Here is a 26,618-nt window from a genome sequence, read left to right as displayed (position 1 = left end):
ATATGTATTATCTTGTCACACCTTGTGTCTATATTCAGTTACCACTCATAAATCCAGACAGATGCACTAAAGCTTTTAGAGCGGTTTTCTGCACACACACACACACACACACACACACACACACACACACACACTCATGTTGGTGCAGCTATCATTATGAGGACTCTCCATAGACATAATGATTTTTATACTGTACAAACTATAGATTCTATCCCCTAACCCTAAACCTAACCATCACAAAAAAACTTTCTGCATTTTTACATTTTCAATAAAACGTTTAGTATGTTTAAGCGATTTAAATTATGGGGACACTAGAAATGTCCTCATAAACCACATTTATAGCATAATACCCTTGTAATTACCAGTTTGTAACCTAAAAAAAAGTCCTCGTAAACCACTTAAACCTGCCCACACACACACACACACACTTTTACTTTACAGTGAGCTAATCAAAGCCATTGGGATTGTTCAGTAAAGGATAAGAGTTGACTGACAGTGTAGGCCAGAGAGTGAGTGAGAGAGAAAGTGGCCAAGAGATACAGAAAGAGAGAGACAAATGTTTTAAATGCACTTTTATTCCACCCAGCGACATGTACATGATATCGTCTCCCCCATCTTCTGATGAGGGCTGCCATTCCCTCCATTCAGTGTAACCTGCCAAGCACATCTGAAAGGCTTTTCACACAGTACAAAGGCTCTCTTTTCTACAAGAACAATGTATAACCTATTATTGAATCATGGGAGAGCTTAGGTCACGCATGCGAACTGCAGTATAGCTCCATTCGAATAAGGAGCTGATAAATGTCAAATGCATTGTGTGGTCACATATGAAACAGAAGTCAATGGTAATGGTTCAGTCTATGCTGTTTACCCCTTATACTGTTTTCAATATATGTAGCCCACTGTATTTTCTATGTATGTATTAAAAGAAGAAAAAAAAACTGTATAAGAGATGACTATGCAATACATTATATATATGTGAGAGGTAGCAAAAGCTTTGAAGGTAATTATAGAAAAATACATGCTAATTGTTAGCCTACTTCCTGTTTAGTTTGAGTGGAGCAGCAAGCATCGGGGCATAGATTCAAGGGGGGATGGGGGGAGGTAACCCTCCAATAATCAAAACAATTAAGTTCAACCCCCCCCCCCAATGTTCAAGCCAAATCTACGCCCTTGAACAAGCATCTCATCTCAAAGGTCTCATGCACTCAAAAAGATGAAACATTTTCCTCATCAAATTATCAGCTATAGCATTTGTCATTCATCTTTTCTTTCTTGTGCTAAATTTAGTACAAAAGGTACAGCTCCATGCATCCACCCATAATCCTTTAGCAGCAAAGAAGCTGCAATGTGAACATACTGTACAGTATAAGTTAGCCATGGTTAGTTATAATTTAACTAGAGCTGTCAAAATTAATGTGTTAACATATGCGATTTATTAAAAACGTTAACGAGTTATTTTTTCTTAATTGTGATTACCACATTTACCGTTAATACAGCATAAACCAGCATAAACACTGGTTGGAAGGGCGGAACCTTTGTGATGTGTCCGTCTGGAGTCATTACAGTGACGGACACACCACAAACACACAGCAGTGATTCAGTGTCAGTGATAAAGTGATGAGGAAAGGAGCTCTTAATACTACTTGTTGTACAAAACAAGCCTAGATGGAACTTGTGACAGAAATCACGCATTTTAATTACCATAGTACGGCAAGTCTTAACTATCACCACAATGCAGAGACGAAGAAGTATATTTAGAGTCTGCGATTAAAAAAAAAAATCTGCGATTATTCGCGATTAACTATGAAAAATTATGTGATTAATCAGGATTAAACATTTTATTTAATTAAAGTTTTTATTACAATAAACATGTAATTGGACAAATTAGTGTCTAACACCATATCAACACTAACAGATGTGGCACATTGTGGCATGACAAAAGATTGCTCCCATTGTAGTCAACGGAGCTCTCTCCACTAGAAGTGCCTGATACATCTTCAATTGATGGACGCTCTGTTTTGTTTCAGACATGCTACCCTTTATTTTCCCTTTTTGTCTGAAATAAAATAATTTATATATATAAAATAAGTTTAACTGTTACATTAAAGCCATATTGAGATGTTTCTGACTTCTGGCCTTCTAACTGAAATAATCTAAACGTATGTATACACAGTTGTAGCAAAACTAGCATTATCTGTTAAGTGATTTGCTATTCTAAAATAACCCATGCAAAATACATTTTTATATCAATGGATTTCCATTGAAAATAACAAAGACATCAGTCATTTCCAATGTTAATGATTAAAGGTGATGTGACTATTGTTTTTACACAAATGAAAGTAAAAATACTTTCTCCTGTTCCATCTTATGCAGAGACAGCTATAAATAAGCAATTCAAAGGTTGATTTCCCCCTAAAAGTGTAAACACTATCTTAAAATGTTAAACATTTTAAACACTGTGGTGCTTTCAAAACATTGCTCAACCAATGTTTGTCCAACCAGAGAAGGGAGTTTGATTAAGACTTGATTGAGTAACTTGATCTGGAGTTTGGTTATTATGGTTCTTTAAGGCATGTACTGTGTTTACTCTAATTTTCAGGATTAGTAAAACAAGGTCTGAAATAATCTGGAATAACTTTCATACTTTTGAATTCTCAGAGAAATTTGTAGTGATGGAGGAGCACAGCCCCGAGAGCTTTGTCATCATGCATAGGCTGGATTAAGTTAAGGGCAGTGAGGCATGGAAAGACGGTGAGTTTTGTTGCAGTGGGAATGTAATTAATTAAAATACTTGTAATGGCTCCACTACCGATCATAGTGGCAACACTAATATTCAGCCAGGCGGTGATCTAGAAAACCACAGGTGTGTGTGTGTGTGTGTGTGTGTGTGTGTGTGTGTGCACGCACATGACCTACTTGTGCATGCATGCACACCTCTAATTGTGTGTTTCCTATTCCTTGAATCCAATTAATGTCTGTAAACCATTTAAGATTCACTCTGTCTGAGGCTTGTGTTGATTTAGCAGCTAATGCATTAGCGGATGTGTGAGAAAGGCTGGAGTTATAGGAATAGATTAAAGAGATTACAGGCTTGTCCTGTCCATTAAAATCTCAGGCATTTAATGAGACTCAAACAGCGTGCTAACTTTTAAATGCCCCATACTGACACTGTAAAAACACAAAATTTGTAAAATTAAAAAAGGAAGAATATTAAACAAACAGAAGAAAAGTTAATAAACAAGAAAATAAATAATAATAATAAAAAAGTATAAATAAAGTGTAGAAATGGATGTCATCATTGTTGGCAGTGTTGGTGAAGCTACTTTGAAACTAATTTTCTTATCTATGAGCTAAACTGACTACAGTCTAGCTACACTGTTAAAAAAGTAGTTAGCTATACTGTAAAACTGCTTTAGTAGCAAACTACTTTGAAGTTATTTAAAGAGTTAATTCACCAAAAAATGAACATTTTTGGCATGCAAATTCCATTTGCCAATTTTCATTGGCCTTTTCTATTTTAAGCAAAGGTGATTGGGGCTCTCAAGATCGAACCCCTAGTGTCACTACATCGACACAACATCTCGTTCCCTCCATCAGGGAACAGAGGTTACATCAGTAACCAAGACGTTTACCTGAAATGAAATGAGGAGGTGTATGGCACTCCTACCCTATGTGTTGTTATCATTGGCAGTTTAGCAATTGCTACAGTCATGTGATCAGTGTTGAAGTCTGGTTAAAAAAGGTTTTCCTGTTGTTAAAGCTTTTCAAAAAAGGACAGAGCGATCACATAGATGCACAGAGAATTTATAAGTTCTTAGGAACCGGCTGATGGGCAAGTGGAGCCGACTTCCCGTGGGAAGATCTTTTTCTCTGAGGCTGGCATGCGGGCTCCGATGGTACAGGAGCCGGGGCTGGCACTGCAGGGGAACGGCTCTAGCGAGAAGCAGATGGGGTGCGGGACCTCGGTGGCCTAAAGGCGGCCGGGTCGTGCCGCGGCAGGAAGTGTTTAATTGCCTCGGCCTGCTTCCTCACCGTTGAGAACTGATGGGTGAAATCTACGATGGTGTCACCAAAAAGCCCCCCTTGGGAGATGGGCGCATCAGGAAAGCAGACTTTCTCGGAGTCTCGCATCTCCGCAAGTTTGAGACACAGGTGCCGCTTTTGGACCACAAGCGTGGACATTGTCCGACCCAGGGCGCGCACCGTGACCTTCGTCGCACATAAGGCGAGGTTGGTCGCAGTGCGTAGTTCCTGCATCAGCCCTGGGTCGGTCCTACCCTCGTACAGATCTTTTAGCGCCTTGGCCTGGTGGACCTGCAGGAAGGCCATGGTGTGCAGGGCGGAAGCGGCCTGACCCGCAGCCTTGTAAGCCTTTGTCAATAAAGAGGAACTTACAGGCCTTGGAAAGGAGCCTTGGTTGGTCGCACCAGGTGGCTGCACCCTGTGGGCATAAATGCACCACTACGACGCGCTCTACCTGGGGAGCTCAACATATCCCTTAGCCGCTCTGCCGTCGAGGGTAGTCAGAGTGGACGAGCCCGCGAAGCGTGTATGGGCAGTAAAAGATGCCTTCAACGACTTTGTTAGCTCCTCGTGCACTTCCAGAAAGAAAGGCACCAGGACGGGGCGTGGCTGTGAGTTGCGCTCCAAGCCCAGAAACCAATCATCCAGCCACGAACGCTCAGGACAGGGTGGAGGGTTCCACTTCAACCCAATATTCGCAGCCGCCCGGGCAAGCACGGCTGCCATCTCAGCGTCTGCCTCATTCTGTGCTCTACCGCCCGTGGGCAGGAGCTCAGAAGATTCGTCCGCTTCCGATAGCAGAAGCCCACCCTCCGATGCCGCGACTGAAATCTCATCCTCGTCGCGAGCTGCGAACAACACATTAAACCCGCCCTAAGGCAGACCACCTGCATCGCTCGACAGCTTGTCCGGACAGAACGAGCGTGCTGGAGGATGGGAGGTCCGCGGGGGCTGAGCCGGCGGAAACGCTCCCATGTCCACATCCAGATTGCCCACGGTGCTTGCTGACCCGGCCGGCTGAGCATCAGCCCAGAAAACACCAGGTTGGGGAACAGCTGCAGTGGCTCCTTGCTTCACGAAGGAGGAAGTGAGCCGCGACCACAACATTCTCATGGACATTTTCACGCAATGAGAACACAACCCTTCCACGAAAGCCGCCTTGGCATGCTGGCGCCCCAGACACTTGAGGCAGATTTCATGGGTATCCGGAGGGGAGAGATAACGGACACATCCAGTAGCGCAAACGCAGAAGGACATCTTTAAAAAGATGTCCTTCTCAGGCTGCCGAAGCGCCCAGGGGAAGCACAGCATTCAACCGTGAGAGGGTGACCGCTGATATGCGGCGTAAAAATCTAGCAGCGTAGCAAGAGGTGAGAGGATGAACACACACACATGCATTCGGCTCCGAAGAAAAAATCTGAATGAGTGATGCACGCCATCTCCTTTTATACCCGTATGTCCGGGGCGGAGAGTGGCACGCAAATTCCACTCGCCAATTTTCATTGGCCTTTTCTATTTTAAGCAAAGGTGACTGGGGCTCTCAAGATCGAACCCCTAGTGTCACTACATCGACACAACGTCGAGTGAGTGACAGACAGGGAACCATATGTAAGTGAACAAAAAGTTGCAACTGACCAAAGCACAACAGACTTACCAATGAAAAATATGCCAAAACATGTCCAATCAGGAACACATGGCAACAAGATACAGTCAGTATTGTTCCAACTGACAACATTTGTTTTGACAGTCATTATGTGTGTGCATTATGCAGTGATTTTAAACCCTAAGACTGTGTCTACATGATAATACTGTCAGTCAGCTTGTCCAGTAGGTGAATTGCAATATTTTGTGAAAGTATCTCAAAGGTTTTCTTCCTCGTTGAGCAAATCGGTAGCACACTCGTCATTGCTGCTGCAGCTTGTAGAGAGATGTGCTTTATTTTATCGATCTTCTCGCTACAGAACAAGCTTGTTTGTTTTTCGTATTGTGATTCCATGGCTGTGTCTTGTTGGGCCTCATGTATTCAGATAGAAGACAAAGGCAGGCCTAATACAGTCGTAAAAACCTAACTCAAGCCCCCACCTTCCAAGTCGTAAATCTTACTGATAACAATCGCGCCAAAATCAAACAAAGGGAGTCCAAAACAGACTACAAATCCATGAAGCCTTGCTCACTAAAGGATCGAACTCTCAACTCCTATTGGATGAGGCACACAACAGAACGTCCCTCAAAAATGACATCATCAGGAGTTGAAATACCTCTGAAATGCTTCCAGAATTCGCTTCCAGCGACTTTGTTTGCAGCGTGTGGACGCAGCTCTTTGCTGCTCTCAGGTGCAACCTCGTGGCACAAGGAAGTAACGTCCGACTTGAAACTGTGGCCATGTAATCTCCATCTCGCTGGACGAGTTGAGATTACTCTGTGTTCAACCGAACACTCTAACGGATCCGAAGGAGATTGCCGAGCAATTCGCATCTTCATCCGTTTGCCTACAGAAGTGAAGAGATTAAAGATTTCTCTTCCATCTTCAATCAAGTCGACATTTCTGAGTTCTCCGCCAGCCCGCCAGAGGAAACGGCCTCCCGTCATCACACGAGCCTCAAGGAACTGGGTCAGAGTTAAAGGACGGAGGAAAACACATTCTACTTGTGTCCTCATGCGATTCAAGTAAGAGGTTTATGTCTGGGCAGAGATAGAATATTATAGTGTGTTATTCTTGTGTTTCAAGGTTTTTGCTTGTACAGTTTACGGACCGCCATGTCCACTCATTATTAATACTCAGGGTATTAATTATCACAAATTTGTTTTGCTGTATTGTGGTCCAACCAAATTGGATTGTTGTGCAATTTCGCCATCGCGGGTGAGACAGCAACTGAGTTCATCCATTAAAGAGTCAAATAACGCGGGACTTTTACGAGCCCGCTCGTAAAACCGCGTCTCTGAGAGCTGCTTTCTCTCCCACTATCGCGAAATCGGCTTTAGGGCTGTCACTTCTCTCTCTCTCTCTCTCTCTCCCGTAATAACCACACTGACACACACACACATACACTGTCACACACACACCTTATGTGTTATAGGATTATTTTATTTCCATATCTAATCATATCACTGTTTAGTTTGTAGCTGTAAGTCGGAAGTTTATTGACTGCATTGTATTAATTATTAATTGATATTACTGCATAAATAAACTTTGTTTATATTACAAAGAGAAGTGTTTTGGTTTGTTTTGCATACGCCTGTGTCATGCTGACGGGATGTCAGTGCTCGGATTCAAACCTTCATTCACTGTTTTTTTTCCCCCGAAAATAGATATTCTTCGGATGTCGATTTTCCTAAGAAAACAACCTAATATTGAGACTGTTTTACTATTTGGTTATTAGTCCCTGATTCCAGGGTGGTGCCCCGTCAATGTTAATCCTTATTAATATTCTATTGATTTTTGATAATTGATAATTATCTTTGATGGTTGTTGAATTTGAAGGATCAATAAGCTAGTGTTAATTTTAATTAATGTTTCATCGATGTTAACAATTAACGATTATCTTTGATAATTGTTGATTTTAAAGGATTAAAAAACTAACATTGATTCTCATCAATGTTCTATTGATTTTAATAATTAATAATTATCTTTGATAATTATTAATTATTGCTAATAACCAAACTTGCTCCTAAACGTAGCACACTACATTTACTGGAGCCCCATATGAGGTTTTGAGTTAGATTCAATTGATTAATTAAATATTAATTAATAACTACAGAAATAATTATTAATTATTTCTGATAGTAACACTGATCTAAACAACCAGTAAAGCCCTACAGTCTCGTTTGGAAGGCTGCATGCTAGGTAGGATGTGTCCTTTGAAGGCTGCAGTATACCGAGTGTCCTCCTTTAAACAAGCCTTGTTTAAACGAGATGGCCTTCATAGGACAAACGGAAAAGGAACGGAACATGGTTGCTATGATAGCACACTACTCTTTAACAAGTGCGAACGCTTTGAGTGACAAGGGAACAAAATCCCTTTAGATGGGAATGTATGAGGTAAATTTTAGGTGAGTTATAATGAGGTAGAGAGAAAAGAAATTAGATTTTACACGTATACTTTTAGTCTAATACTTTATTTTAACTATATATTAATATAATTATACATATTATATACTCTGCACCCATCTACTGAGGTACTTCAACTTGGAATTAACATTATTTGCATTTGAACACCATATTTACGGGCAAATTGCCGTCATTTTTTTTTTTTACATTTCCGTTGAAGCAAAGAATTGTGGGTTATGAGTGCCCATGATACACCTCATGCATCCTCCGAATTCCCATGAAAGAAGGTCGCATTCGAAGTGTCCTACTCACTTTTCTGAAATTACACAGCCTCGATGACGTATGCGGCTGACAAATGCAATCTCCCATGGTTGATATGCAAACTTGTCAAGTAGTTCTTCTTCTCATCCTTGGTGGGTGGAGGGCAGGCCAGCTGAAAGGTGCTTTGCGCCACCTACCTTACCGGGGTAAAATTGCTTGTTGATTAGCACCACCTATGGTAAAGGTGTGAATGTGCTAACGGCGAGCATTTGCATCGCTTTTAATGTGAAAAGGCCTTAAGATTGCTCATGTAAACACGCTCAGTGTGGTTGAGTTAATTTCTAAGTGTGATCTGGTGTGGAGCCAATTATATCAGAAATGCAACTAGGGCTGGGCGATATGGCAAAAAAATAACATTTTTATTTTTTTTTTTTTTAACTTATGGACGATTCACGATTCGATTTGTTCACCTTTTAAATGTAATCCAACATGATTCAAATTGTATGTTCTTTATTAGAATGCAAGACAACCTGGTTAGAGAAATCCAAGTTCTTTTCATTATAGGAAACAAAGGTGTGCAAGAAAAATTTACAAATGCACCACAGGGGTAAGATGTCAACAAAGTGTAAATGTAAAATAAATTAAAATCTAATAAACCCAGATGTTCAGAAATAATAGAATAAGAAAACTGCAAAATAATTCTTAGCCAGTGTAGGTATTAATTTGATCTATACCAAGTCTATCTAGAAAGTTATCTAGAAATCCACATCTATAAATTATCAAGTTTATCTAGAAAGTACTCATTGTATATCAAACAATTTGTGTGTGTATATTCATAAACCCCTGCAGATAGAGACACATCATCTAGCGGTTCATGCTGAGCAGCGCAGCAATATGAAATAATGTATCATTATAATTCAACTAGCAAAGTTTGTCAAAATGATCACTTGCCAGATGTTGGCTATAGATGCAGTACACCTGAAACACATCACAGAACAAAGCAATAATTAGCGATCTATCTGAATCATCATGGCAAAAGGAGCTGCGGATGTTTGATTCTCCCATATATAGCCTCTCCATGATTTGAAATCAAGTGCCCATAACTGCCACATAACTAACGCTTTTTTATGGGTAAAAAGAAAAGAAAGGAGACCTTAAGTTATGGTCTTAAGCCGGTGTATACCTGCATGATGGATGAAGCTGATCTACAACCACACTGTGCACAATCGTACTGGGAATATTACCGCTGTCTTTTATATCAGTCTCCGTGTTGTCAACCTGTCAGGTTAATTTGGAGCGTGCCACACACGTGCAGCTGATCAGATTGGGAGTGGCATTGAGACAAGCGCTATCAATTATTTTTCTCTTCCTTTTTCAGCCTTTGGTGGATTTACAACGTATCTAACTATAGCGTTTGCAATATTTTTTGCAAAATCTTGATTTCTTGATTAAAAAAAAAAAAAAAAAATCAATGTCATGTCAAAAGGCAAATTCGAATTAATTGGAAAAATCAGAAAAACTGCCTAGCCCTAAATGCAACAAGTCCAAAATACATATTTTTGACATGTGAATCAACAACCCCATATAAAAAATTAAAGATATAGTTCACCCAAAAATTAAAATTCAGACATTGTTAACTCACCCCAGTGTTTTTATAACCCCATATGATCTTAACACAAAGGGAGAAATTGTTTAAAAATGTGCTCAGTGATGTCATACAATGGCAGTTTATGGTGGTCACCAATTCAAGCTAAAAAAGGATTCAAAAGTATAATTCAGAAGTCTAATAAATTATTGTATGCACCTCATGCCATGTTCTGAAGACATACGATAAGGTTTGGTGAGAAACAAATCGAAATCTGTTGTATAACAGTATTTAGTGAAACACTTGTTCTCCTGTGTGCATTCATGAGTCTGCATGAGAGCTTTAGAGCTCTTTGCACTAGAGCAACAGTTCACGCAGCCCCTGCTCGCAAGATGGGCAGTTCAAGCAGGAAACAACTTTGTTTCGCTTCAACCAGACCAGCAGCGAATTTAACAAGAGAAAATGCTTTAACTAGACCAGCAGTGAATTTAACAACAGAAAACACAACACAGCTCAACACAAACCCAAGAACAGAACTTACAAAACATGTCTGAAGAGTTTAAAATCGAAGAATAGATGTATTTTTATGATTTGTAATTTTAAAACATATGTATAAAATCATAAGCACTCATTAAAGATGAAGATTCTAGTCATGTCAGTAACGTGAAGGCAGATCCCTATCTGTCACTCACTCGACGTTGTGTCGATGTAGTGACACTAGGGGTCACTCTTGGGAGCCTGAGACACCTCTGGTCTTTGATAAAAGGCCAATGAAAATTGGCGAGTGGTATTTGCATGCCACTCCCGCGGACATACGGGTATTAAAGGAGCTGGTATGCAACCACTCATTCAGATTTTCTCTTCGGAGCCAAACAGTCATGCTCACTGAGTTGAATTCCCACAACTGTTCATTCAACTCTGCTGGATCTGACAGCGCATTTCAGGGGCTTCTCCCTCCTCTGCACTGGTGCACTGCAGAGAATGCCCCTGGGCGCTTCGGCAGAAATAAGAGTAAATTTCTCTAAAAGAGCGGCACACATGGAAAGTCTTTTAAAGACGCGTCTTTTTGAAGATGCCTTTCCATTTGTGTATTATTCTTGGTTGCGCTCATTATCTCTTGCCTTCTGACAGTCACGATCACTGTCTTTCGTGTCTGGGTACTGCTCACGCGGATACAGCGTTCGTGGATGGTCATGTACTCATTGCAAGGACATGTCCGTGGCAACGATGCGGTTGCGGCTCGCCTTCATAAGAATGCAAGCCACCCTAGAGGCTCCCCGCCTCGGTCTTTTACCCACGGGTATGAGGCCATTGCGGCTAGCACTGGGGGCATTTTGGAGACCCCAATGGGACCGCCTCCGCCGGGTATCCCCCCGCGGACCTCCCATTCCCCAGCACGCTCGTCTGCCCCGATTGGCTTCCGGATGAGTCTGCCGGCTCGTCTCAAGGCGAGTTCGACCTCTTATTCGGAGCCCACGAAAGTAATGAGCTCTTGAGCGCAGCATCGGAGAGCGGGCTCATCCAGTCAGACGCGGAAGCCTCAGCTGGGCTCCTCCCTTCGGGGACGATTGCCCAGTCACAAGCTGACACGGAGATGATGACATGCTTTCCCAGGCAGCCGCGAGCGTCGGCTAGAGTGGAACCCTCCGCTCTTCAATGAACCCTCGCGGCTCGATGATTGGTTCCTAGGCTTGCGGCGCCGCTCAAAGCCACGCCCCGCCCCCGTTCCTTTCTTCCCCGAAGTGCATGAAGAGCTGACAAGGTCGTGGGAGGCACTTTTTTACTGCCTGGTCCCGATCTTTTCAGCTTCCCCGCACTCACTACCCTCGATGGTGAGGCGGCCAAGGGCTATTCGGCAATCCCCCGGTGGATAAAGGCGCTCGCGGTGCACATATGCCTGCAGAGCGCCAACACCTGGCGCGGGTGCCCAAAGCACCCGTCCAAGGCCTGTAGGTTTACGTCGTCTCTGACGGTCAAGGCCTACGGTGCTGCTGGACAAGCCGCCTCCACCCTGCATGCCATGGCTCTCCTGCAAGTCCGCCAAGGCGCTAAAGGAACTGCACGAGGGTAGTTCCGCTGCAGGATTGATGCAGGAACTGTGCTTGGCGACTGACCTCACTCTCTGAGCGACGGAGGTCACGGCGTGGTCTCTCGGGCGGACGATGTCCACATTAGTGGTCCAGGAGCGCCACCTTTGGCTCAACCTGGTCGAGATGGGTGAGGCCGACAGGACACGATTCCTTGCTGCCCCCATCTCCCAGGCTGGCCTATTCAGCGACACCGTCAAGGACTTTGCCCAGCAGTTCTCGACGGTGGAGTAGTAGACGGAGGCTATCCGGCATATCCTGCCCTGGCGCGGCTCAAGATCCCGCACCCCGTCTGCTCGTCGCCAAGGGCGTCCCCCTGCGGTGACTGCACCAGCTCTGCCGCAGCCTGCCCCTTCGGCCCGGCCCCGGCGTGGAGCCCACCGCAGGAAGCAGATGCCACACATCTCGTGGCCGCCCAGAACCCGTGAAAGTCTTCAAAGAGCCCTTGAGACGGGTGACCCAGGGACTACGAAACCCGCTGCTCTGGAGCTGGTAAGCAGATCTCTCCATCTTTTTGTTAGCTTTGCATTTAATTAAGCTGCATGCACAAGTGGCTGCAGTACTCAAGAGTTCAGCAAGAGTGGTTTCATTGTTCCCTGGGTCACGTATCCGGTGTGCACGGCCATCATCATGACCACCGTCCACCACACTATTTGGCAGGTTTGGCGCTCCAGCGGTGGTCTCCCACCCCTGAGCGCCCAGCTGTGGCACAAATCCGCCCCCAATGTGACAGTCTCCACGGGTCACGAGGACAGGACTCTTCCTCCCCATCCCAGGCTGTTCCAGGGGTGGTCACAAGGAGCCAGGTAAGTGCTTCGATGTCCCTAGACTCAGCACGGCCACGACATGGTGTGGCACCTCGAGCTCTGCCCCGCTGCGAGGCTCCACCTGCCGGTACATCCGACGACGTTGTCCCTTTGGTCACCCTTGCGCGGAACTTGGACGCGTGGCTTTCCAATCCGTCGCGATGGCTGGTCCGGACTGTCTGACTCGGCTATGCGATTCAGTTCGCCAGGCATCCACCCAGGTTCAGCGGTGTCCACTTCACCTTGGTGAAGGACGAAAACGCTGCTACCTAGCGCGGAGTTCGCTACCATCCTACGGAAGGGCGCAATAGAACCTGTCCCTCCGGCCGAGATGAAGAAGGGGTTTTACAGCCCCTACTTCATCGTACCGAAAAAAGGTGGTGGGTTGTGGCCAATCTTGGACCTGCGAGTACTGAACCGGGCTTTACACAGACTCCCGTTCAAGATGCGGATGCAAAAACGCATTCTGGTGAGTGTCCGGCATCAAGATTGGTTCACGGCGGTAGACCTGAAGGATGTGTACTTCCACATCTCGATCCTTCCTCGACACAGACCCTTCCTGTGGTTTGCATTCGAGGGTCAGGCATATCAGTACAAGGTCCTTCCTTTCGGCCTGTCCCTGTCCCCTCGCATCTTCACGAAGGTCATGGAGGCAGCCCTCGCCCCGCTAAGGGAGGTGGGCATTCGCATTCTCAACTATCTCGACGACTGGCTAATCTTAGCTCACTCTCGGGACATGTTGTGTGCACACAGGGACTTGGTGCTCTCACACCTCAGCCGACTAGGGCTTTGTGTCAACTGGGAAAAGAGCAAGCTCCTCCAGGTTCAGAGCATCTCTTTTCTCGGTTTGGAGTTGGACTCGGTCTCCCTGATGGCGTGCCTTCACGCAACAAACTTTGTTCCCTGGTTGACTTCCTCCAAGCCCTGTGGCAGTCGAGCTTTTGGAGAGACTCGCTGCCGGCCAAGTACACGTGCTAACTAAAAGCCCTGTTTTGGGGTAGGTGCTCCGCATGTGGCGGTTCCCTGTAAGGCTAACCCCATGCAATATATATCTTCCGCTAATTCATTTCCCTGTTGGCAAACTGCATCTTCCGTGGGCAGAGCCCCTCTGCCCCAGTCTCCATGTTTGTAGTAACTCCTCCCCCATTGGGTAGGATCTACCTTGAAGACTCTCCATATGGTCGGAAAGACCATGTGACGTGTTCTTCCACTTAAATATCCCCCCCTCTCTTTGGGCGAGGTGTGGTCTCCGCGGTGTCTTCCCCTTGGGAGGTACACCCCCCGACTAGACCTGGCAGCGCAGTCGGATAATCCCCCTTCTTTTTTAGGGAGTGGAAAAAGAGAAGAGGAAAAGAGGCCATGACTGGGTTAAGCCTGTCTCTATCTCTTGAGTAGTCGACTTGTCCCCAAAGGGCCGTTCGACACTCATAACTATGTTGGGGGAGGTTACGTGTCAACCTGGTGTGCTGGCTATGAGGCACACAGTAGTCAGCCCACCACACAACACCAGTTCACGTAACACAGTTCAGCCAATTGTGGCATTTTGTATAGGGACCCCTAGTGTCACCACATCGACACAACGTCGAGTGAGTGACAGATAGGGAACGTCATGGTTACTTGTGTAACCTCCATTCCCTGATGGAGGGAACGAGACGTTGTGTCCCTCCTGCCACAATGCTGAACTACCCGCTGAAATGGCCGGACCTTATATCGGGTCCTCAGCATAAAACCTGAATGAGTGGTTGCATACCAGCTCCTTTTATACCCGTATGTCCAGGGGAGTGGCATGCATATACCACTCACCAATTTTCATTGGCCTTTTATCAAAGACCAGAGGTGTCTCGGCTCCCAAGAGTGACCCCTAGTGTCACTACATCGACACAACGTCTTGTTCCCTCCATCAGGGAACGGAGGTTACACAAGTAACCATGATGTTTTATTACTACATGAGGAGGGTCTCCTCATGGGGGCAGCCATGTTAGAATCACATGAACAGCCAAATACTACTCGCTTAATCTCTGTAACTGCCATGTTATTGGATTATTTCCCTCATGGATTAAAAATAATCATGGCTGACTGTAACCAGTTAATTCTAACAGCGACATACTAAAAACTGTTGCATTCAAATGATTCTGCATCCATGCCCCTAAGTGTCAGTGTAAGTCCAAACAACATGAACACAAAAATGTGCATCTTTAAAGGTGCACTTAGTAACATTTGTCTTGTGTTATCTTGGATTTACACTGACACCTAATGGCTTTGATGCAGCATCATTTAAAATCAATAGTTTTCAGTTTCAGATGTCATTGTAGAAATTTAGTATTCACAGTCAGTCATGATTAATTTAATCAATGAGTGAAAGTGTCAAATAACAGGACGGTTACTGAGATTAAGCGATTAGTATTCGGTTGGTGATGTGATTCTAGCATGGCTGCCCCCATGCGCGGACCCTCTCCATGTAGAATAATACAGCTTTTATGCGGTTACTGATATGACTGGAGTCTTCATTTTAATGTGAGTGGTCATGATTCCCTACATACAGTATATTGCAAAATCACAATTGATGTCTTTATTAATAAAAGGTTTTTAATGAGGAAAAAATTACCGAATGCACCTTTAAGTGTATTTTTTTTTTTATTATTATTATTACGGAGTTAGAATTGTTTCTAATTAACAAAAAATAGAAAAATATTCACAAATAAAAAAATGGCTCACAAGTAAATTGAATGAGATCCACAAATAAATGTTAGGAGTTTTTCAAAACTGAAATGAATTCACAAATAAAAATAATGGGATTTACAAATATATGTTAGGGGTTTCACAAAAATAAAGTGAATTCACAAATAAAAAAATGGTTCACAAATAAATTCAATGAGATCCACAAATAAACGTAAGGAGTTTTTCAAAACTGAAATGAATTCACAAATAAAAAGAATGAGATTTTCAAACATATGTTGAGTTTCACAAAAACAAAGTGAATAAAAATAAATAAAAATGAGATTTGCAAATAAAAAAAATGATTTACAAATATATGTTTTAACTCACAAACACAACTCTATTCATTTGTGGATCGCTTGCTGTGTATTTGTGAATTCTGAAACATCTTTCGCAAGAGCTGCAGGCAATCAACAAATAGGTGGACTCCACCCATCGTCTCCTCAGGCCAATCAGATAATGGCTACATTACTCGGACCAATTGTAGCACGTTCTATCTTCAACCAATCATGCTTCGTTTTACTATCAGGGCGGGACCAGAGTCACAGCGCTCTCATGAGCATGGAATCAAGCACTTACAGATATGCTCCAAGGCCACAAACTTTTAAAGAAACGGACACCATCAGTGGAATACTGTGACTTAAGGTTTGTATAATTTTCTCGCAGTTATAAACGTGTAGTGTCTAGTTAAATGTCAACAGCTGAAAATTGCCCAATTGTAGAGTGTCCTGATCATTAGCTTTATAGCTAACGTGGCTGACTGTATGAGTCTGCTATTTTAATTCTAACCAAGGTTCTTGACTGAAACTCCTGCTACATAATGGAAATGTATGTATGTGTCATCAAAACTTTTACTCTTAGTGTTACATGGCAGATCCAAATAGACACACTACTAGACACTACAAAAGATCAGTAGTACAGAAACTGCCTTTATAAAACATGAATCATATAGATGATCTTAGGAGCACAAACCATAAATGAATACCCTATATTACACAGCGTATAAGATCTGCTATGGCAATACTTTATGTTAATGTATTTAATAAAAGCAGCTGTAAGGTAATATTTATTAGAATTTTACATTTGAGCACTTTTGTGTGAATGTTGTAGGAGGTACTATTACGGGGTCCCTTTCTAAAAGCTTCATGTTCTGAAGTGTGTTATTGCCATCTTTTTCAGATGTTTCCCCTGTGTACTGCCCATCAACTTTGAGCACTTGACTCACCTGCTCCAATACAGGACACCTTTTAAAATGTGTAATATGAGATTCATTATTTTTCTGTTATGTCAGATTTCTTTTAAGTTACAATGTCATGTCTTGAAATGAAAGTGCAATACAAAATTGAAATAAACCGTAACATTGTCTGTGGGTTGACTTACTTAAAAATTAAAATTCTGTCATTTACTCACACTCATGTTTTTTATCCTGTACTACTTAGTTTCTTCTGTGGAATATGAGAATACATTGTAAAATGTAGATGCTGCTAATGAGGCTGAAATGAAAGCAGGCTGTCAGTCCCTATCATTATTCCTGACATCTCCTTTTGAGTTCCTCCCACAGAAGAAAGTTAGTCGTTTGGGTTTGGAACAACATGAATATGAGTATAAATGACTCATCTCATTTGACAAAATATGTTGTTTTGTCATTTAGTTGACAAATCTTTTATTGAGTTCTCAAATGCCTATCAAGGTATTTTGAGTTTAGTAGGTTTTAAAGAGTGTCTGTCTGTCTGTTACACTTTAAAGCATGTCTGTTGGCTAAAAGGCATGATTTTTTTGGTTACAAATTACAGATTGTCATGCATATAACTACAAAAAATATTAAATTTGAGTACATTTTACACACACAAACACTGGAATTGAACATTACAACTGGTGTGCTGGCATTTTGCTCGATTTTGTTGTACATGAACATCCTTATTGTCATAGTGTTGTATCAGTTGTCTGGAACAAATACTCATAGTCAGGGTAAGAGCACTCTGCACAAATGATTGGAAAAAATAATAGTTACACATTAAAATCAAGTCCATTACTGTATAGAAAAGAACATGTTACACAAATAAGATTGGGCCATGGAGCTTTGTGATGTCTTACCACCAGTAGCACAAAAGTCTCGCAACTGTTTCCATCTTTTTGTGATGTGGAGCAGTGTTATTATAGTTAACGAAAACTAAAATAAAAACTAACTAAAACCATTTTCGTCAACAAAAATAATAAAACAATGAAATTGTTTGAAAAAACTAAAACTAAACAAATACTTTTTCTTAACTCCAAAACTAACTAAAATAAAAATAAAAATGATTTCAAATTCATTTCAGTTTTAGTTTTGGGCAAAGAAATTTTGCATTTCTTGGCACTTTTAATTATGATCCAAACACACATAACCTGACATTATACCTTTGAAGAAAGCTTAGGATGTCGTCTACCTCAGACAAAAGAAAAAATTAAGAAATTCTTAATACTAAGAAGTAGAACCTTTGAAGACCCTCAAATATTCTCTAGAAAGTATCTACAAAGTATTTTGAATTTTTATATATATATATATATATATATATATATATATATATATATATATATATATATATATATATATATTGCAACACTTTTACATCATAAATCATTATGTAACATTTACAAACATTTCACCTCAAATTTCTGCTATTTTAATTACCATTGCTTTTCCCACCGGTGGTCATGAAATAAGCTCTGCCACACATCCCAATACAAAAATCATCAATTTAAAACCTCAAAAAGATAAAAGAGAGAGATTATGCCCAAAAAAGAAAATTATCTTATTATTTACTCACCTTCATGCCATCCCAGATGTGTTTGACTTTCTTTCTTCTGCTGAACACAAGCAAAGATATAATATATCAGCTCTGTAGGTCCATACAACACGAGTCAACAGGTTCCAAAGCTTTGAAGCTCATAAAGCACATAAAGGCAACATAAAATAATCCATAAGTGGTTTAATTCATGTCTTCTGAGAAATCGAATCGGTTTTGGGTGAGAGCAGATCAAAATGTAACTCCTTTTTCACTATAAATCTTGCAATTACAGTCTACAGGAAAGATAGCCAATGAGACTGCTGATGTCAAGATTTACAGTAAAAAAGGATGCTACCTTTACTTGCATTGTATGGAACTACAGAGCTGAGATATTCTTCTAAAAATCTTGCTTTGTGCTCTGCAGAAGAAAGAAAGTCATGCACATCTGGGATGGCATGAGGGTGAGTAAATGATGAGAGAATTTTAATTTTTGGGTGAACTATCCCTTTAATTGTTTACTTCCCAAAGATTAGTTAAGAAATGACTTATACTCATCTAAGGAAATGCATATGGATACAATGGGGATCAAGTTTAAATGTCCTTTGTCACATTTCACCATATGTTATAAAATTTGCAACATTTACGATCGAAATTAAACATGATAATACATCTAGATAGAGGCAACACAAGACTGCCCTGAGAAATGTAAATGCTTCTGCTTTGGCAGCCATGAAAAATACTAAAACTAAAATAACTAAAACTAAAATAAAAACCAACTTAACTGAAACTGAGAAAACAATAACTAAACTAGAACTAACAGACCAACTGTGAAAACTAACGAAAACTAAAACTAATTTGGAATGACAGATTGATATAAAATTGAAATAAAAACTAATGTAAAAATCCAATACTGTAATAACACAGACATGGAGCAGAGAGCACCAGTTCTCCAGTATCCTCGCAACTTTTAATATTATTATTATTATTATTGTCCTCCTGTATCTCACAGCCCATATACTTCCTGAATAAATATTTGAAACACGCATTGTTTTACAGGGTTAACATAATTATTTCTTGTGAGTAACATTGGACTGGTCTGCCATAACACTAAGTACTAAAAACAAATCTTTTGAAATATTACTTCAGTAATTTTTTTTTTCTTTTTTTTTTTTTTTTAATACATAAATAATGTGAAACCAAACTAATGCCATAGCAGATCTTGTACACTGTGTAATATAGGGTATTAATTTATGGTTTGTGCTCCTAAGATTATCTAATATGATTCATGTTTTATAAAGGCAGTATCTGTACTACTGATCTTTTGTAGTGTCTAGTAGTGTGTCTGTTTGGATCTGCCATGTAACACTAAGAGTAAAAGATTTGACGACACATACATACTGTACATTTCCACTATGTAGCTAAGAGCACAAAGCACTTCCACTATGTAGTCAAGAAACTTGATTAGAATTAAAATAGCAGACTCATACAGTCTCATACATAATGTTCAGGACACTCTACAAATGAGCAATTTTTAGCTGTCGACATTTAACAAGACATTGCACATGTTTATAACTGAGAGAAAATGATACAAACTTTGTCACAGTATTCCTCTGATGGCGTCCGTTTCTTTAAGAGTTTGCAGCCTTGGAGCTTATCCGTATGTGCTTGATTCCATGCTCATGAGAGCGCTGTGACTCTGGTCTTGCCCTGATAATAAAAAGCATGAATGGTTGAAGATAGAACATGCTACGAATGGTCTGAGTAATGTGGACATTATCTGATTGGCTTGAGTAGACGATGGGTGGAATCCACCTATTTGTGGATTGCCTGCAGCTCTTGCACAAGAAATGCTGTGTTTGTAGAGTTGTGTTTGTGAGTTAAAACATATATTTGTAAATCATTATTTTTATTAGCAAATCTCATTTTTATTTATTTATGAATTCGCTTTATTTTTGTGAAACTCCTAACATATGTAAATCTCATTCTTTTTATTTGTGAATTAATTTCAGTTTTGAAAAACTCCTTACATTTATTTGTGGATCTCACTGAATTTATTTGTGAACCATTTTTTTTATTTGTGAATCTCTTTCCATTTGTATGTTAATTAGAAACAATTCTAACCCATACTCTCTTATCCTAGAGACAGTTGTAACTGAGCCATTTGTAGGTTGAGTGCCCCAAAGAGTGTAAACATTGGCTCTATGGCGCTTTTAAAACTGTGTTTTTTTGTTTGAGCAATCAACGGCGTGAGAATGGGGTGGTACTTATCTGTAATAAGCCGCTTAGCGCAAAATGTAGTAGTTTGTGTGAACAATGTCAACTGAGAGCAAAAAGATTGTTTGTAAAAACCGGTTCAGAATATATATATATATATATATATATATATATATATATATATATATATATATATATTTTTTTTTTTTTTTTTTGCAATTCTGTTTTGTGCAGAAATTGTACAATTGCACAGTTCGTATAAAAATGTATGTTTAATCGTATCTTTCCGGAGCCCCCTAGTAGGGCTAAACTAATGATTATTTTGATAATCGACTAATATAATGATTATTAGAACGATTATTGCAACGATTAATCATTAGCTCTTAACCGACTATTCAACTTGTGCCTCGCTTAAAAGGTTGTATTAAACGTGCTTACTAACAATAAAGAGGACAAAATCATCTTTTAAAAATACCTCTAAATAACATTCACTGAATAAAAAAAATAAATTAAAAATGAATAAATTAAATCCTTGAATTTGTTTAATTCATTAAAAAATCATTGCAAAAAAATCCTATTATCAAGCGTTTTTGTCTTATTTTCCATTTATAATTATCGAAAAATCCTTAAAACAAGATATATTTACTTGAGAATAAACATAAGATATTTAGACTTGCTTTCAGAGTATGTACCTTGAATAAGTGTATTTTGTATAAGTGTATTTTTTAACTTGTTCATACTTCTGCCAGTGTAGTAAAGACAAAATATACTTCAAAATATAAAGTTTTAATATCTTAAATGTTGCTTTTCAGGTAAATGTATCTTCTTTTAAGGATTTTTAGATCATTAAAATTAAATAATAGGATTTTAGATTTAGATATAAAATATTAAAATATGTTAAACATTATATTCAACATTCTCCAATAACAATTTTTTCTTCTGCAGTTTAGCTCCTAAAGTAAATGTATGTAAGGAGTTTTAGATATTTATATTGGAAAACGAACCATTGCATTGCATTGCATTGCATAATGGGCTAAGACTACACTCTCACCTTTTTGTTAACTTCGATCCATATTTAACTCACAAGAAAACAAACTCTTTTCTTAATAGAGCTGCGTATTGCCAATTTTCTTTATGACAAGATACACACCGTGACACATACAATATATTATGATTTGCTACGTTGCGAGCCATCATGTAATAATCTAGCTGCAGCAAGCAGGCACAAGGGAAGAGCGTTTCCACGCGAGGAGAGAGGGTTTATCAGCCCGGAGAAGAATGAAACTCTCTCTCGCTGTTTTTCACGCAACTTATATAAGCGGCTCTGACCGCACAGAGAAATGCCAGTTTCAGAGTTTGTGCTTATTTACACAACCGCTTCCTTATTATTTGAACTTTAATAAAGGATGCATTTAAGATATAACGCCGGGTGTTACCTTTTTAGACGTGTTTAGAAGTGGAACGCCAGGTAAATTTCTGCTTTATTTCATGTCAGGACGACACTGTTTCCGCATTTACTTTTTTGTACTATAATTCCCTGTTTGGAAGTTTTAGACTCTAAAACCAGACACACTCTAACCTTTAGAGTGTGTCTGGACTGTTAGCTGCATTTTCTTCCTCTTTTCATACAGGTGTGAGCGGCAGTGCTGCTCTCGCGTGTCATCATTAGTGTTGCAAATGATCTCATGTTTGCGTTAAATGAGATCAAACGACTATTCGACAGCAAAAATTTGTCGACGGTTTTTTAATCATCGACTAATCGTTTCAGCCCTAACCCCTAATGGAGATGACTAGTTCACTTTTCTGGACAACCAGTTGACTAGTAAAAATCAATATCCATGCAATCCCTATCTTAAAAGATTAGTTCACCCAAAAATTATAATTCTCTAATGATTTCCTCACCTTTAAGCCATCCCAGATGTGTATGTCTTTCCTTCTTCAGTAGAACCAAAATGAAGATTTTTATAAGCACATTTCAGTTCTGTTTGTCCATACAATGAAAGCGAATGGATGCCCTGAGGCTGCTGGCTCTTTGTTGGTCCAAAAGGCATATTTAGGCAGCATAAAAGCAGAGGTGGGTAGAGTAGCCAAAAACTTTACTCAAGTACAGTTACTTAAAAAAAAAAATATTACTCAAATATAAGTAAAAGTAATAATGTTAAAAAATACTTGAGTGTAATGAACTGGCCATGGAGACGGTGTTAGGATCCATGTGCAGAAAGTTTATTAAAGTACACAAGCAAACAATCCAAATCGGCAGGCAAATAGAGGTAGTTGTTAAGCAGGCGGTATAATCCAATAAACCAAAAAGACAGTCCAACAAGGCAAACAAAACAAAGGGGTATCCAAAGACAGTAAATTCAGGAAAACAGGCAATGGTCATAACAAGAGGGCAATGGTCATAACAAGAGGGCAATGGTCATAACAAGAGGGCAATGGCAAAACGCTTGGTAAAGCAGGATAAACTGGCAATACTTCGCAGAGTCAAAATGGAACAGCATGGTATTTATATAGTTCAAACAGGAAATCACCAAAGAAGAAACGGTACAGAGTTAGTATTCGGGAGAGGGCTCCCTCTGGTGGTTGGTAGGAGGGGTAACAACCTCAGATGTTACATTGAGTAAGAGTAAGAAAGTATCCAATAAAAAGAATACTCATGTATTAACTAGTTACTTTAACATATAATGTAATGGAAGTTTACTTTCCTATATTCCAGTACATGATACACATTTAACATGCATTACAGAATGATTAATAATAATAATAACATTACTATTAATATTTTTGTAAATATTGGAAATTGTCATCATTCATAACCATGTTGTTCTAAACCCATATGACTCCTTTTTCCTTTATGCATCAAATTAAAGGGTTAGTTCACCAAAAAATTAAAATGCTCTCATTTTCTCACCCTCATGCCATCTGTCATGGCAGATTCCCCAAAACAGCCATCGAAGCTCAGTCGAGTCAAAGATTTCTCGGAGGCGCAAAGTTCTGGTTCCAAAAATAGACTTTTATTACAGAGTAACAAAGCCGAGACGGTCCATGGAGCATCTAAAATTACACTTTAGAATCATGCATTTTTTATACAGTTTCTGTTCCCCCTTATCTCTTTGAGTGATGGCCTCTTCATCCACTGAAATCATCTTATGCCTCCCTAGTTTCATCTTTGCCATCTCCCTTCTAGCTGGTCACCCTTGACCCCAACTTGCTTCAATGATGGCAAAAGCATGACTATTTCATTTTCTATGTACAAAACACACTGCAATCACTTCATATGGTTACATATTTTATATTGACTAACTATCCTTACTTCTTTGACAGTCGTTGACTCTCATTAGAGATGTCTCCTAACAACCCAAATAATAAACAATGCTGCAGCACTAGCATTTGTGCTTCAGGTGTACAATTATCAAAAGATATTATAATGTTTTATACACCTGTTTCTGCAGGCATTTGTTGACTCATTTATCTATATTATTTAATAAAGTGAATGTTTATCACTTACTTTGTATATCTGCCTGAGTGTCGACATGTTTGTGTGACATCATGCCCCTGCACCTCGGTGAAATCGGAGTTGAGAATTTCTGCACGAGCCTACAAGTTGTAATTCTGACTTCAAGATGCATTCCATTGCACTTTTCCTGGTAGGAAGTTGTAAAATCCGACTTTCCGAGTTGAATGGAACGCAGCACTACTTTTCAAAACTTGATCCGACACTGAATGCTCAAGCAGCCTAATTTACACTTAGAAAACTCCTGATGTTGCTATAACAATGCAAAAAGCACTTACCAAATTACTTGAAGTGAAGATCAATCCTCCTTTCCTGTTTAATAAATTAAGCAATCACAAGGTCATGCAGAACATCTCATGTTTTTAAATCCATAAGGATCTCTTTCTCAATAGTGATAGTGGCAGTAATGACAGTCGACTCTTCAGCAAGATCTCACGCTTGTTTTCAAATTACGTCACTTAAAGCGTGATTGCGTCACTCAAGGCCAGCTAGAAGACCTCGACCGGGACAAATCCTAAAGATCACACCGACCAAGAACAAATAAATCAATCTGATTGGCTGATGAATCTGACAATCTGACTTTAGTTGCCCATTCATTTGCACTGTTGAGGGATTCTGTGGAAATTCTGAAGGCCTGAGTGGGTGGAGCTCAAACTCACGCACTGCTTCTGATAACAAGCTCGGCTTTGGGCATGTGATTTGTGAAACAGTTGTCAGGCTTCACTTGTAAGCATCAAGGAATAAATTCTGACTTGATAAACATTTCGTTTTTCTCTATTTGTTTGTAGATTAACTAAGAGTGGAAAGCAGTTAAAAATACATAGGCAAAAATGTGATTGAGAATGAAAGGATGAAAAATATGTATTTATTTGGCATGTTAGGCCAGCAGAGAAGGCTTTTCTGGCCCTGAGAATTCGCCACTGTTGGTTACACATATTCCTAAAAATGGAGAGTTGTATGTCCACCCACATACATGTTTCATCTCATTTCTAGCACTAATTATTGCACATATATCATCTGCCTTTTTTGGACACCAGGCAGTTCCTGTCTCTGACCTTAAGTTATCCTTTTAGTATCCACACACATCTCCCTTAGAGTCACATAAAGTTTGACAAAAAAAGGCTGTAATTCTCCCTAGAGAAGCCTAGCTGCATTTTTCCATTGATTTGCACCTTGATTATTAAACTGAGTAAATGATAATTAAATCAATAAATTAATGATTAAATATCTAACATATTGAAAAACATTCATAATGCAGTTATTCGTAGTAAATTGATTACACATTATAATTTTTAGATCATTGCATATTGCATACATGTTAATTCAATTATCAAAATGGACTAACTGAATGATTAAATGAAAATATACCATACATCCCAGATGTGTATGACTTTCTTTCTTCTGCAAAACACAAATTAAGATTTTTAGAATAATATCTCAGCTCTGTTGGTCCTGTAACGTCTGTGTAAGATCAGTGATGGCTAATTACACTTTGTTTGAAAAAAACTTTGTTTGAAAAAAAACCTTTTAGCCTTTTGACATTTGCATATAAATTACTGACCTGCCCTCCACGTTTACATTTATATGGGTGCTAAATTGCAGATGGTCTTTATTACTATCAAAAGGATGCTAAAACAGGTCTCCTCTGAAGTGTCTCCATCAAGCTTCAAACACATTCCACAGAAAGGGGGGTGACCCCCCCGTGCCAGGCACCAGAGCAGTTGTCTGTCTCCAGTAATTCCAATACACGTCACACACACACCTAAATACATTTTCTCTATTTAGGCCATAGTAAGCAGTTATAAATGTATCTGCTATATGCATGTGTTGTATTTATATTCCCCTATCATATTAACTTAGTTAAAACCCTTTACTTGTATTAGTTAGACTTTAAATGCCTATATTCAAGTGTATGAGTGTATCTCTGCTTTAATATCGTCTGGAGGTTACCTTCTTGGTATCAAAATGATCTTCCCTTTATTTCTCACACAATAATGTACACCATGTGATCGTGAAATGCATCGAACAATTCTTACTATGTTTTGAATTAAAAGCTGCACTAGCGGTCCAGATCAGCAATAAAATGCGAATGGGCCATAAACGGAGACAAAGGATGTTTCTCCCGCTCAAAATGCATGCCTCTGATTGGCCACTCCACCCACAAAATGGGTGCGGCAATGAACTATCAAAACTCCAGAGCGCAGACTAATCATCGCTCAAAACTCTTCTTCTTGAGACCAACCCACTCCAAAACTCTCTCTTGAGTTTAACCTTCTGGCAGTGTTTACCTTCAAGTAACTTTGTGGATTTCCTGTGGACTTCTTCAACTCACTCCTAAAGAAATCGTCGAGAACCTCGTCTACCGCATCAAGACTCTTATTCAGCAACAAACCAATGCAAGTAACCATTTACAACTGATTAGATGCGCGTTTAAGTTTGAACCCCTTTTAAGGTGAATTGTGCCTCTGATGATTCTCATTTAGGTTGTGGTTAACTGAGAGTTTTAAAAACCTTGAAATACTGCCATTCTTTGCTCTCTCTCTCTCTCTTTTCCTTACTTTCCTTCATTCTATATATGTATGTTTTGCTTAGTT

The sequence above is a fragment of the Myxocyprinus asiaticus genome, chromosome 35, assembly GCF_019703515.2.
Source record: "Myxocyprinus asiaticus isolate MX2 ecotype Aquarium Trade chromosome 35, UBuf_Myxa_2, whole genome shotgun sequence".
Classification (NCBI taxonomy): domain Eukaryota; kingdom Metazoa; phylum Chordata; class Actinopteri; order Cypriniformes; family Catostomidae; genus Myxocyprinus; species Myxocyprinus asiaticus.
Note: the sequence above shows the minus strand (reverse complement) of the source record.